Consider the following 15,667-nt stretch of genomic DNA (forward strand, 5'->3'; position numbering starts at 1 on the left):
GTTCCTTTAGGTGTAAGTTTAGATTGTTTATTTGAGATTTTTCTTGTTTCTTGAGGTAGGCTTCTATAGCTATAAACTTCCCTCTTAGGACAGCTTTTGCTGCATCCCATAGGTTTTGAATTGTCGTGTTTTCATTATCATTTGTCTCTAGGTATTTTTTGATTTCCACTTTGATTTCTTCAGTGATCTCTTGGTTATTTAGTAATGTATTGTTTAGCCTCCATGTGTTTGCATTTTTTTACTTTTTTTTCCCTGTAATTGATTTCTAATCTCATAGCATTGTGGTCAGAAAAGATGCTTGATATGATTTCAATTTTCTTAACTTTACTGAGGCTTGATTTGTGACCCAAGATGTGATCTATCCTGGAGAATGTTCTGTGCGCACTTGAGAAGAACGTGTAATCTGCTGTTTTTGGATGGAATGTCCTATACATATCAATTAAATCTATCTGGTCTATTGTGTCATTTAAAGCTTGTGTTTCCTTATTAATTTTCTGTTTAGATGATCTGTCCATTGGTGTAAGTGAGGTGTTAAAGTCCCCCACTATTATTGTGTTACTGTCGATTTCCTTTTTTATAGCTGTTAGCAGTTGCCTTATGTATTGAGGTGCTCCTATGTTGGGTGCATATATATTTATAATTGTTATATCTTTTTCTTGGACTGAACCCTTGATCATTATGCAGTGTCCTTCTTTGTCCCTTGTAACATTCTTTATTTTAAAGTCTATTTTATCTGATATGAGAATTGCTACTCCAGCTTTCTTTTGATTTCCATTTGCATGTAATATCTTTTTCCATCCCCTCACTTTCAGTCTGTATGTGTCCCTAGGTCTGAAGTGGGTCTCTTGTAGACAGCATATATATGGGTCTTGTTTTTGTATCCATTCAGCAAGCCTGTGTCTTTTGGTTGGAGCATTTAATCCATTCACGTTTAAGGTAATTATCAATATGTATGCTCTTATTACCATTTTCTTAATTGTTTTGGGTTTGTTTTTGTAGGTCCTTTTCTTCTCTTGTGTTTCCCACTTAAAGAAGTTCCTTTAGCATTTGTTGTAGAGCTGGTTTGGTGGTGCTGAATTCTCTTAGCCTTTGCTTGTCTGTAAAGCTTTTGATTTCTCCATCGAATCTGAATGAGATCCTTGCTGGGTAGAGTAATCTTGGTTGTAGGTTCTTCCTTTTCATCACTTTAAGTACATCATGCCACTCCCTTCTGGCTTGTAGAGTTTCTGCTGAGAAATCAGCTGTTAACCTTATGGGAGTTCCCTTGTATGTTATTTGTCGTTTTTCCTTTGCTTCTTTCAATAATTTTTCTTTATCTTTAATTTTTGCCAGTTTGATTACTATATGTCTTGGGATGTTTCTCCTTGGGTTTATCCTGTATGGGACTCTCTGCACTTCCTGGACTTGGGTGGCTATTTCCTTTCCCATGTTAGGGAAGTTTTCGACTATAATCTCTTTAAATATTTTCTTGGGTCCTTTCTCTCTCTCTTCTCCTTCTGGGACCCCTATAATGCGAATGTTGTTGTGTTTAATGTTGTCCCAGAGGTCTCTTAGGCTGTCTTCATTTCTTTTCATTCTTTTTTCTTTATTCTGTTCTGCAGCTGTGAATTCCACCATTCTCTCTTCCACGTCACTTATCCGTTCTTCTGCCTCAGTTATTCTGCTATTGATTCCTTCTAGTGTATTTTTCATTTCAGTTATTGTGTTGTTCATCTCTGTTTGTTTGTTCTTTAATTCTTCTAGGTCTTTGTTAAACATTTCTTGCATCTTCTCGATCTTTGCCTCCATTCTTATTCCGAGGTCCTGGATCATCTTCACTATCATTATTCTGAATTCTTTTTCTGGAAGGTTTCCTATCTCCACTTCATTTAGTTGTTTTTCTGGGGTTTTATCTTGTTCCTTCATCTGGTACATAGCCCTCTGCCTTTTCATCTTGTCTGTCTTTTTGTGAATGTCTCTCATGGGTTATTTTAACACTTCTTTAGGATTCCATCCTGATGTATTAATACTATCCTTGAGGACTGAATTTTCTTAGTAGTTGATTTAGGTATTACAATATATATACATAAAATCATAGTCTACTGTAACTTTTTACGAAAATTTATTGCATCTAATCATCTTGAGAGAAATTCATGTCTGTCAGTCTATATCTAATTATATCTAATTAATATCTAATTAGTATCATATCAAATGTTACCCATATATATGCTGTCTACATATCTATGAGTAGATATGTACTCTTCAATATTCAATATTCAAAATATATTAATCAAAAACCAACAGAACTGAAAGGAGAAATAGATGAATCTATAATTATAGTTGGAGATTTAAACACCTTGCTTTCTCAGGAATTGATAGAACAAGTAAACCAGCAAGGATATGAAAAACTTAACACCTTCAATCAACTTGACCTTTTTGGCAGAATATAGCAGAACACTCATTTTTTCAAGTACATGTGAAATCAAAATAGACTACATTCTGGGCCATAAACCAAATCTTAACAAATTATAAAGACTAGAAATAACATAAAGTAAAAGTTCCTAAATGCATTAAATTAGGAATCAACACAAAAAGATATCTAGAAAATCTCTAAATATTTAGAAATTAAATAATATACACTGAAATAATTCTAGGTCAAAGAGGAATCCTCAAGAGAAATTAAAAAGTATTTTGAACTGAATTAAAATGAAAATACAACCTACCAAAATTTCTAGGATACAGCTAAAACCATGCTTAGAGGAAAACATATATAATTAAATGCTTATTTTGGAAAATAAGTAAAGTTAACTATCAGTAATCTTAGCTTCAGAGACTAGAAAGAGACGAAAAAATTAAACCCAATGCTAAAAGAAGAAATGAAATAATAATTGTAAGAGCAGACATGAATACAATTTTTTTAAAACATAAAAATAAAGCAATGAAAACAAAACTGATATAAAAATATAAATAGAATTGATATCTATCCCCATATACTCAACAACATAAATGAATCAACCAATGCCTTAAAAGATAGAAACTACCAAAATTCACTGAAGAAAGAAGAAACAGAATATCCCAATATCTATAAAAGAATTTAAATTAATAATTAAAAATATTTTGCCTAAGAAAACTCTCAGCCCAAATGCCATCACAGGCAACTTCTACCAAATATTTGGGGAAGAAATGCAACCACAACAATACAAACTTTTCTAGAAATTGAAGAGGAGGGAATACTTCCTAACTTCTCTCATAAGTTCAGCATTACTCTAATAACAAAACCAGAGAAAGACACTACAAGAAAACTACAGACCAATATCCCTTATGAACATAAAGGCAAAACTCCTCCACAAAATATTAGCAAATCAAATCTAGCAATATATAAAAAGAATAATAGATTACGACCAAGTAGGTTTCATTTGAAGAATGTAGGCCTGGTCCAGCATTAGTAAATCAATTAAAATAATTCACTAGATTAGCAGAACAGTGAAGAAAGTCAAATAATCATCCCTAGATGTGGTAAAAAGCTTTTGACAAAATTCAACATTGATTCATGATAAAAAAAAAAAAAATCTCAGGAAACTAAAAATCTCTGAATGCTTCCTCGATCTGCTAGATGGATGTTACTTAAAATTGAGAGTTGTCATTACAGTACTTAAAGATGAAAGACTGCATGCATTCCCCATTAGACTGGGAATAATGCAAGGATGTCCTTTCTCACAACTTCTATTCAACATTATACTGAAAGTCCTAGATAGAGGAATAAGACATGGAAAGAATAAAAGGCACACAGATTAGAAAGAGAGAAAGAAATATGTCTGTATTCACAAACCACACTTCTATGTAGAAAATCCTAAAGTATCTTTAAAAAGCTTCTAAATCTCATGAATCAATTTGAAAAGTTCACAAGATACAAAGTCAATATACAAAAATCACTTGCATTTTAATATATTAGTGATGAATAATTGGAAATTGAAATTTTAAAATACAGTAAAATTTACAACAGCACAGAAAAATGATATACTTAGATATAAATCTAACAAAATATGTTTAGGATAAATATGCTGAAACCTATAAAACAGGGATGAAAGAAATCAAATAATATTTAATAAATGGAGAGATATACAATGTTCCTGAATACTGAAGCCTGAATACTATTAAGATATAAATTGTTTCCAAATTGATCTACACATTCAACTCAATCCAAATTAAATTCCCAGGAGGATTGTTTTGTAGATATTGATAATCTGAATCTAAAATGCATATGGAACAGCAAGAAAACTGTAAGAATCCAATTAATTTTGAAAATGAAGAACAAAAAAAGGAAGATTAACACTACCCAATTCAAGATTTAATAAGAAGTTCCAGTAATCAAGATAGTGGTGATAAGACACATAAGTCAATGGAACAGAGTCCAGAAATATACCCACAGCATCATAATCAACTGATTTTTGAAAAAAGTTTAAAGGCAATTCAGTGAAGAAAGCACAGTCTTTTCAACAATGGTGCTAGAAAAACTGTACATCAGTGTGTCCAGGGTAAATAATGAACTTTGACCCACATTCTATTAATTCAAAATGGATCATAGACCAAAACATAAAACACAAAGCCATAAAACTTCTGGGAGAAAATCTTTGTGATCACAGGTTAGGCAAAGAGTTTTTATATTATTTATCAAGTGTTTAGATAGAAGATACTCTACCAGAATGAGAAGGGAAAGCAAAATATCAATAGAATACAAACGGCAAAGAATGAACACTACTGTATTACAAATGAATAAAATATCCACACTGAAGTGAGTAGGGAAGATAAGAACTAACCTGAGTTACTTTGGGAATCAATACTTTGACTGGAGACTGTAAGTCAACAGCAGAAAGAACTGTAAGAAAATATTTTTACTATATTTAGCAGATTTGTTTCTCCCAGGGGTGTGTATGGGTCAGCAATTCTGAAACTAATTTTTGTGAATACTAGGCTTGAAAAAAGTAAGTGAGTATATTGCAGATAATGGGAGTCAAGTTTCTTACTATAGGAGAAAGAAGTTACAATTAAGAATACAGGAGGGCTAGAGTAAACGTATGGTATTGGATTGGAATCACAGGTCTAGTATGAACTCATGGTTTTATACCTGACATGCTGACATTTACAGAAATAATTTAAGGGGTGTGTGTGTGTGTGTGTGTGTGTGCGCGCGCGTGCACGCACGTATGTGTGTGTGGCTGGGTTACTATATATACGTGCATTTCCAAGTTTTATTCACTGAGAGGGTCTAGATACAACGAGGTTTTGGTAGCAATGAGCACTCCTTCCATCCAGGTCTTGATGTCTAAATACCATCGTCTAATTAAAGGAACCAGACATCTTTGACAAAATGGTTGATTCCAGACTGGAGAAAGAAAAAGCAAGATGAGACTGGAGCATATTGTGTCGGCATAAAGTAAGGAAGTAGTCAAATTGAAAGTTCATAAAAGCCAACCTGAAAGAGCCCCTGTTGACTAAAGCTGGAAAATTCTGAGAAATAAAATTAACCAAGATAGCATTAGATTATAACCCACAGATAAAATAATACTAAGCATTCCATACCGATATAAATAAATACTGGCACACATGAATAAAGGAGGGAGAAGTAGCAGCTCTTCCTTACAGAGTATTTTTAAATTAATAAATATAGAAAGATTAAGGGAGATGGAAAACCACCACTGGAAAAACACAGTAAAAATTGTTGCAAACAAGATCAAAAGATGGATGCTAAAACTAACGGGTAAAAATTGGAGGAGAACAGGATATTTTTCAGTCTCAAATTATCTTCCCAGGACATTTATTAGTTCAAAAGGAGAAAATAGCAGCCTTACAATGGAGAAGCACAGCAGACACCACTTCAACCAGGTGATAAAAGTTACACAAGAAATATCAACTTCATGTACCCGTCATGTACACTTTGTAAGTGTATGTACAAGAACACATCATTTCTGTGACATTCTTGCTAAAAATGCATACCTTAATATAATTTTGAGAAAATATTAGGCAAATGAAAACTATAAAGCATTCTACAAAATAACTAACCAGTACTATTCGAAAGCATCACAATCATGAAAGACTGGAAAAACTACAGAACTTTCACAGATTGGAAAAGACAAAGAAGACATGAAAGTAAATGCAATGTGATATCTCAGATTGGATCCTGGAATAGAAGAAATAGATCAGCAGTAAATTGGTGAAATCCAAATAAAATACATAGCTTAGTTAAGAGTATTGCATCAAACTTAATAATTTTGAAAATTATACAAATATTATGCAAGGTGTTGGGAAGCTGGGTGAAGTATATATGAAAACTCTCTGAGTTAATTTTGTAACCCTGCTCAAAGCCTAAAATTATTTCAAAATAAAAGTTTTAAAAGTTACATAGTAAATTCCACTTATAATATTAGCATCATACTGTTATTGCATATAACACTAGTTCTCAGACTCCTTTCTTGATCCTCAGGATAGTATGATATTTTTCTAGCCCTTGGGATAGTACAATATTTTGAAAGTTGTTGTCATAGGTAGTGTGATGATGATGATAATTCTATGTGAAAGAATTAATCAGTTCATTTCTTCTTTAAGCTTAATATGACACTGAGGTGAATATCTTCTAAAGCAAAGGTAAGAAAATAATTTGCCTACTTCTCTCTGATTCCCCCATCCTTCTGATAGAATAGATTCTATGTAAAAGACCACACCAACTGTGGGAGGAAAATACGATTGTTCTTATATTCTATAGGGTCACATGCGGCACAAGCTAGAATGAAATTTAGAGGTCAGGTGCAGGGTCACAGAACTAGTGGGTTTACTGAGCACCTCTGGTCCAAGGCTTTTTTGACAATCCTTTGTTGCATCCCACATAGTAAATTTTACACAGCATGTTAAGGGTTTCAGTTGGATTGTTTTAATGAAAGTAATAAAATTCATAATTAATTTTAAATTTAGTAAAATTGAAGAACAAGGGAAATATTCCTTCAATGAAACTTCTTTGCATGATGTCTCAGATGGTTTTGTCATCACCAGTTTCACTGAGAACATCACCCTGTTCGAAACTGCAATCTGAACAGATGAAGCACCTTTCAACCTGAGTAATTACCTCCCAGGGCTACAAACCCTCTGTGTCCAACACATAACCAAGCCTTGTCATTAAAATATAAATTACCTTTCCCTTTTTGATCTATTTTAAAAGAGAATTGCAGGCCTGACAGCTAACTGGGAAGCAGGGGATAGAAGAAATCGGAGTAGAGAACAATGTTGTCCTGGAAAGAAGCTTCTCCTCCCCTAAAAATGAGCTCTGCTTTGAGGCTTGGGTTAGGAAAATGTTGGGGATTAAAGCAATAGATGGGGATGGAACTAGGAAATGGAGAAACAATTAAAACAACAGCTGCTTCGCATCCCATCCACTCTTTGGCTTTTTCTTATCCGCCCTCAATGATGGGTTTTGTAGCCCTAGTTGGCTACAGAGCAGAACAAACTAAAATAGTCACTATGGATATTTTTTCTTCCAAAATATTTTCAGTACAAATAACTTCATGACACACACATCTCAAACATTAAATTAACAGCCTTTTCTCCTTTGCTGACACCAAGATCCCCCAGTTGTATAGAAATGAGGATTGGAAAATATTTCCTGGTAGACCTCTTGGGTACCCTGAACTACTGAAAAACAATAGCTACAACAGATGTTTCTTTCATATGATCTGTGTTTGATCTTCTAAATAATGTTTCACTACCAGGGGCTTGGCAAAGGGTCAGGAAATGTGTATAATTCAAGGGGAAAATATGGAAACAAAGAAAAAATCCTATGATACCCTCGAACAACTGCTAGAAATTCCGCTGATCAAAATATGGTTTATGTTACAGCAAATAATCTTTATTTTAAATGTCTAATTTCCAAAGATACTTAGGTTTTCAGACAAAGGCAGGCAGCCGTTTGCAATAAAACCACACCATTTTGTTTTGCAGACAATAGTAAAGTCCTAAGACAACAAGCCACATATGGATGTTCTCCCTAACACTGTCCACTGACTTTTTCAAATCAGCCTTTGAAAGTCTAGTCTATGACTTCTCCAACCTGACCTCCAGAAGTTTATTTAAATGTCTGATTTAACTTTCTTCTTATTTATACCAGGTATTCCTTTTGAGATAAGAAACAATCAGTTAATTACTCATAATGATGCTCCATAGACTTGAAGAGCACCACTCAGTTATTTTCTTTTAAAAAATCTCCCCTTCACACACACACACACACACACACACAATTATTTCCCCTAACCTTTAAACCATTATTCAAGGATCCTTTTCTCTTTCCTGTGATCACTGTGAATATTAAAACCTGCTTTCTTACTCTTGAAAATACACTGAGAAAAAATTTTCTTTTTCTTGACTAGTTGTCTAGAACAAACATGGTCAAAAAAGCTCAGTCTAATAAGCCTGCATTGTATTCTTCTTCCACTGTAAGTACTGTTAGCTAAAATAATTCTCTTCATCATGTCAATTCAATTGCACCTTTATTTGGTGTCACTTAGAAAGTTACAATCATTAAAACACCAACTCTCAGGGATCAGATTTCTGGAAAAAAAATGTGTGGGCCAGTGGTTTGAATTGACGTACAGTGATGCCATACTTACCTTAGGAAAGGAGTACACATGGAATCTAAGTGGTCTGTCATGAAAAGCATTTATACATATAAAATATAAAATTCATGGTTACAATTGGGAAGAATGCCAAATCCATGAAATAATATCTTACCCATCTTTGTATGACCCATTCACAATCATAGAACAAATGCAGCATAAATCAAAAACTGAAACAACTTTATGTAAGACCAACAGAGAGATACAAAGTTATTTCAGTTTAGAGTGAAGCAAATATGCCCCATACTCAAAAGTCACAGTGTTAAATGTAAAATGTGTGCTGGTATTCCTTTCAAGAGCCACAGAAATGACTTTTCCCTGTTTCTTTCGTAGGACTAATCTCTCGATTTCACTATTATATATTTGCTTTTTTAATTCTGACTCCTCAAAAGAACCTATGTTTCCCTTAGGTGTCACTCCAAAGCACAATCTATTGCACTTCTAAACCATGGAACATAGTAATTATTTAGCCATATGGCTTTTAGTATATGAAATGAGATCTCAAGAGTGAAATTCCTTATATTCAAGATGAGTTTCCTTCTCAAACTTTAGGTATAATAAAATTTGAACTTCAACTGATGAAAGTAAATGCAATTGTGAGAAAATGAATTTTTTTCAAATAGTGAGAAATTCCCTATAAAATAAAATCCCATAGGAATCCCAACTCCAAATAAGAATTACTGGTTTTTAAAGAATTAACCCATCTATCTACACCTAAGTGAAAAATGGTGCTATGTTAAAAGATGCAAATGCTTGTTAAAATTGTCATCATATGTCACTGTTTTGTATGTACCATCTGTTTTTTGTGTGTGCTGCTTTTTTGTTTTTTTAAAATTTTGAATTGAGGGGAGTATATTTTGAATGTGGCTAAATTTGACAGAATGCCTCCACTTAAGTTATCTTTGTTTTTTAGGGTGATTTTCTATTTAATAGTGAAATGAATAGATAGCCTTACTTATATTTAAATAACTAATTTTAAAGAAGGGAAAAAAAGAATTTATTCACCTTCAATGTTTGATCTAAAAAAACTTTCACATGGTAGATAAAGATTACTACATTTAATAAGTTTTCCCTTAGGTGTCAATTATTTTAAACCCAGATTTTACTTATTTCTATAAGAATGTGGTGGTTATTTAGACCATGAATACCTTTCAAGAGATCAAAGGACTTTAGAAGACTAATGTATGAATTCGAAATAAACTTTTCATTTTCAGTGATTCTGAGAAGAACCCTTTCAATTCAAAGGCAGCAGAGCCCACTACTGGCCTAGTTGTGGAAACTTTTCTCTAGTCAAATAATTGGATGTTACTTGGGACTAAACTTATGGGATAAAAGCAAAGTCTAAGAATATAAATAACACAAGTTTTCAACTAGCTTTCAAAACCTAGTGATTTACTGCAATACAGTGTGATGGTCTGTTTAAAGATCAACATAAGGATGCTCTCATCACATATGGCATCTTGAAGATATACTTTTGGAAATCTGTAATTCTTCTGGACAACTAAGGACCAACTGTGATGTCAGTCAAGTTGCTGGAATGGGAGGAAACTCTAAATGAAGGTCTAGGAGCTTTGGGACCCTCTTCTAATTCCATGGACTATGTTTTACAAATGGAGTGATCAACATGAATTTAATCAAGACATATTTAGTTTTTGTTATCATTCCACAAAGAAAAATGGCAGAAGAATTTGTCCTACCTCTGGCTTTTAATGGAGGGTGTCTTAGTTTCCTGTGGTGGCTGTAAAAATTACCACAAACTAGGTAGCTTAAAGCCACATGCATATATTCTCTCACAGTTCTGGAGGCCAGAAGTATGAAATCAATAACACTGGGTCAAAATCAAGGTGTCAGCAGGACTGTGCTCCCTCCAGAGGCTCTAGGGAAGAATCCATTCTTTGCCTCCTTCAACTTCTGGTGGTGGCTGGCCTTCCTCAGCTTGTGGCTGTATCACTCCAATCTATGCCTCTGTAGTCACATTGCCTTCTCCTCCATGTTTAAACCCCACTGTACCTCTGAGTTATGAGGATGCATGTAATTGCATTCAGGACCAGCCCACATAATCCATGATAATCTCCCCAGCCCAAGGTCCTTAACTTAATCACATCTGCAAAGACTCTTTTCTCCAATAAAGTAACATTCACAGGTTCCAGGGATTAGGATGTGAATATTTTGGGGGGACCGTTTTCAGCCTACCATAGAAAAACAAAATATATCTCCTAAAAGTTCACAGTTTCAAGCTGATGTTCGTCTGATTTGTGGATCTGAAAATTATCCAAGCCAATACTTAATTTAAGATTGTCACAAGGTAGCACATTTCGATACTTGATATAAATAAGTGTGAATCCTCTTTAAGGGAATACACCCTTATACAGGAGACAAAAATATCTGAATAAAATAAGCTCTCAGGAAAGAAAAAAAAAAAAGCACAAGGAAACAACATGATAAACAAAAATATATAGAAAAAGCAAACATCAAAATTAGATCCACAGAAACTTCAATACAGTAAAACCCATCAAAAATGTTCCCACAATTCAGACCTAAAAATATTAATGACTGGGTCCCAGGACCCCAAAACATAACTGGCTAGTTATAATGGCTCACCCCAATTATTTTATTAACTTTGTAATAACACAAAGTTGTATTTTTCATGATAGGTATTTTGAGCACTACTCAGAGTTTTATGGGCTTCATTCAACTAGAATTTCTAGATCCAGAATAAAATAAATATGTCTAGTATTGCTAAAGAAATAAAAATGGGAATCAAAGTCATGAGGAGAAAGAAAAGAAACTATCAAAACTTATAGAGAATTTTTTTAAATTTCATAGAAATTTTAGAAATAAAAATATAATACTTGAAATTTAAAAGTAAATGGATAGATTAGATAGCAGATTAATAGAGATTAACAACAGCTAACTCTTAGTGAGGTTTACTCTTTTGAGCATTTACATTAATTGACTAATTTAACACTTATAACAATCCATGAAGTAAGTATTATTATTTATTTTATTTTACAGATAAAAAATCATAAGGACAACAGATTAAGACATTTGCTTAAATTGTATAACTACTGAGTAGCAGAACTAAGGTTACAACCTCAGCAGTCTGTCTGCGAAGGCCACTTTCCACTAAAATATTTTGCCAACTTGATTAGCCACAGCTGAAGATATAATTCCAGAACTGGGAAACAATCCAGAATTAATAAACCAAATTGTAGAAACAAAGAGAAGGAAAATGTGAAAGAGAGATGAGAAACAGAAAAGAGAGTAATATGGTTTAACATATATCTAATTGGATTTCCATAAGAAGAGACTAGAGAAAATCCAGGGAAAATAATATTCGAATAGACAGTTTTTGAGAAGTCCCTCAAATGGATAAAAGAGATGAGTCCATCTCCATCTATGCAGGAATCACAATCAATTCCAAAAAGGACCAAAAAAAAAAAAAGGAAAAAAAGAAGAAAGAAAAAAGAAAAACGAAAAAAAGGAACCCACACATAAACACTTACTAGTAAAAATGCAGAGCACCAAAGAAAACTATTGTTCAAGAATGAGGATGAAATAAAGGCATGTGCAGACAGAAAGAAACAAAGTGCACAACAAGAGCAGAAATTCAGCAGAGGAAATTACAGAGGTTATTATTCTAAGAGATGAAAAATTATCCTAGAAACAGCTCTGAAAAGTAAATGGGAAAGCCAAGTTAAAAAAATGGAACATATGTTAGATAATCTATACAAGCATTGGTTATATAAGTAAGTAATAATAATATCAAATATGTGGTTTTAAACACATCAAAATAGAGCTGAAATAATAATCAACAACCTTTGACAACAACAAAAATGAAATAAAGCACTTTAGGTTTTCTGGTAAGTGTGAACTTTGGTTTTCAGACCAACCCTCCTATTCAGAATATATGGTAATTCATATATTGGAAGAACACATAACAGTAACAACAAAAATCTGTTTAAATTAATTGGAGAGTGTCTAAGGAAGAAAAGATTTGCAGGTCCATAATCCAGGACAAAAAGAGTTCTAGAAAGGTAAATTTGGCTAAATATGGCTTTTGGAGACCCTTTCCACACAAGGTAATTGCAGATTCCAAAAGTGATGAACTGAAAGCTAAGAAACGGAACAAAGTTGTTTTGCAGATATATAGAGTAAGAAGACAAAAATTGAAATTCAATGATAGACAAAGAAGAGGAACTCTGGTACACACCAAGACTTTTGTGAGGACTCCAAACACTGAAATAATCCCTCACAGGGACTGAAGCCAATATCATATTGGACTAAGGTGGTCAAGAACTATTATTACACTTAGCCTAGCTGATAACCAAAGGCAAAAGTAAATCCCTCTGGAGAAATATATCCATACTCTCAGACTGTGTATACTATTTTTTTCTGATGAAGTCAGAGATAATCAGACATTCAAAAAGATATATTTGTTTACTGAAAGCCAAGAATAAAAACAGATCTTTAAGTATCTAGAAGGCATATTAATCTGACATGAGTTTTTAAATCACATGAGAAAAGTTCTTGCATAAAAATGGAAGTCATTTAAATCTAGTTTCTCCACATATCTCCCTAAAGCATACAGATTATAAAGGCAAACAAATAAAACCACTTATAAACCACTCTATCAAATAAATGACAAAGAACATAACAAACTTTAATTTCTTTATAATTAATGAAATAAATATCTAAGATAAGCAGAGTGAAATATGGTACTCAAGGCAGAGAAAAGAATCAGGTTAAATTGTGCAGAAAATAGATGAGATCAGTGGAAGCCGTGAAGATGAAATCATCCTAGAAAGAGAGAATCCCAACTTAAGAGAGAAATAGAAGTCTGAGACCTGGCAGACATAACACTGACAACAGGTAAATCAAAAGGAAGGAGCCTAAAAGTGTATGGGACAAGGGCAAGACACAACTTCTGAGGGAGAGGGAGATGATGGAAAATAAGGGACGATACCTTGGAAATTTGAAGAATAAAAAAAGAAGATTAAAAAAAAAAAAGAAGAAGATAAAAGTGGTGAAAATTATGTGTTCTAGAGAAATAAAATAGGATTACAAAACCAGGAGACACACCAACCTCTTGGTCTGGAACAAAAAAACAAACAACAAAAACGACAAAAATACCATCAGTAAAAAATACTGCAATTCAATGCACCACGTAAAAAGATTGTTTCTGAAGTGAGAACTCAGTAAGCCACCAAAATCCTAATCACCTGCTAACATAAATTCACCTCTTACTGCTTCTTAGGAAAGCTTTTTAAAAAATACAAATTACAGAAAAAAAGAAGAATATCTGTATAAAGCTAGTATACGAAGAAAACAGAAAACTGGAATAAAAACATTTTGGATGATGAAGCCATGCTCTTTTTGCTCATAACCCCCACCTCCTGCCCCCTCTCCTTAACATACACTCTCACATAAAAAAAAAAAAGAAAACATAGGAACATTCTAAAACAACACTTCACTCAATTAAATTTTTTAAACAAGCAATGACAGATATGAAAACATATCAAATCAGAAGTTTAGTAACTCAAAAAGGAACAGACAAAAAGCAGAAAAATGGGAAAGTGTTCACCAAACTCAGAAAAAGAAAAAGAAAAACAAAGGGGAAAAGTATAAATAAGATTAAACTACATGATGTCTAAAGGAATATAGAATTGATTGAATATACTGTAATAGGCATCGTGAAGGTTAATAAAACTTATCAGGAAGCATGTGATAAATATGGATGATAAGCAAAGAAGATCCAACAAATGTATAATTGAAGTCCTTGAAGAAAACCAAAACAACAACAAATGGATATGAGTAATAATTAAAACTATGATCTAATAAATCTTTCCAGAAATAAAAGAAAACCTGAACCTACTTAATTAAAACGTTCAGTTTGTACCTACAAAACTGACCCAGAATGTCAACCCCAAACATGAATACACAAAATAAGTGAATAATAAAAATCAAAATAAAGGGAACTTAAAAAAATAAGACAGTGCTATGCCCACCTCTATAATAATAAATACAAGAACTTACAGGATATAGAGAATTTCAAAGAAAATGCAATCTACTAAAATTGAACACAGAAAAGATAATATTTAAAAGATTAATTTCCTATAAATAGAAAAAGCTATAAAATAACTTGATTATGAAGAAAGACCAGGTCCAGATGGTTTCACAAGGGAATTCTGCTAAGCTTTTAAACACTAGATAATACCAATGCTTGTTAAAGTGCTTCAAAATATAAGAATCAATTGTAGCATTTATAGCTAACCTAATAAAGATACTGCAAAAAATACATAGTCACAGACCAATTTCATTAGTGGATATCACTAATCTTAAATAAAATAATAACAATCAGAATCCAGTAGCACTTTTAAAAAATGCTTCATTGTTATGTGGGATTTACTCCAGGTATGAATGGTTCAATATTTGAATGATTCAATATCAGAAAATCTATGAATATAATTTACAATATTAATAAATATGAAGAGAAAATGCTATAATTATTTCCATAGATGCTGAAAAGATCTTTAACAAAATTCAACACACATCCCTGATTTAAAAAAACACTCTCAATAAAATAAGAAATTGGGTACTTCCTTAATATAAAATAAACATTTTATCAAAATAGGAAATTGTGTATATTTCTTTAACACCATATCTATTTTTCAGTGTATATAATAATATCTATTTTTTCTACTTTTTTACTTAATAATCTTTATTGACATTCTCATTAAGGTTTTTTAAAAAAGCAAATATTCCCATAGATCCACTACTATTTAACATTTTTTGGAAAGTACAGACTATTATAATCATTCAAACAATAACAATTAGAGGCATAAAAATTATAGATGTATAAATGTATACATAGAGAACCCAAGAATATTGATAAAAATGATCAAAACAATACAATAATTCAGTAAGTTAGCAGGTTAGTAATATACAACTAAAATACAAAAAAAAATCATATATAGAAGAAATAACAAGTAAGAAGAGATGATAGAACTGTTAACTCATTCGTAAACACA

Source organism: Balaenoptera musculus, chromosome 12 (assembly GCF_009873245.2).
Source record: "Balaenoptera musculus isolate JJ_BM4_2016_0621 chromosome 12, mBalMus1.pri.v3, whole genome shotgun sequence".
In the NCBI taxonomy this organism is placed as follows: domain Eukaryota; kingdom Metazoa; phylum Chordata; class Mammalia; order Artiodactyla; family Balaenopteridae; genus Balaenoptera; species Balaenoptera musculus.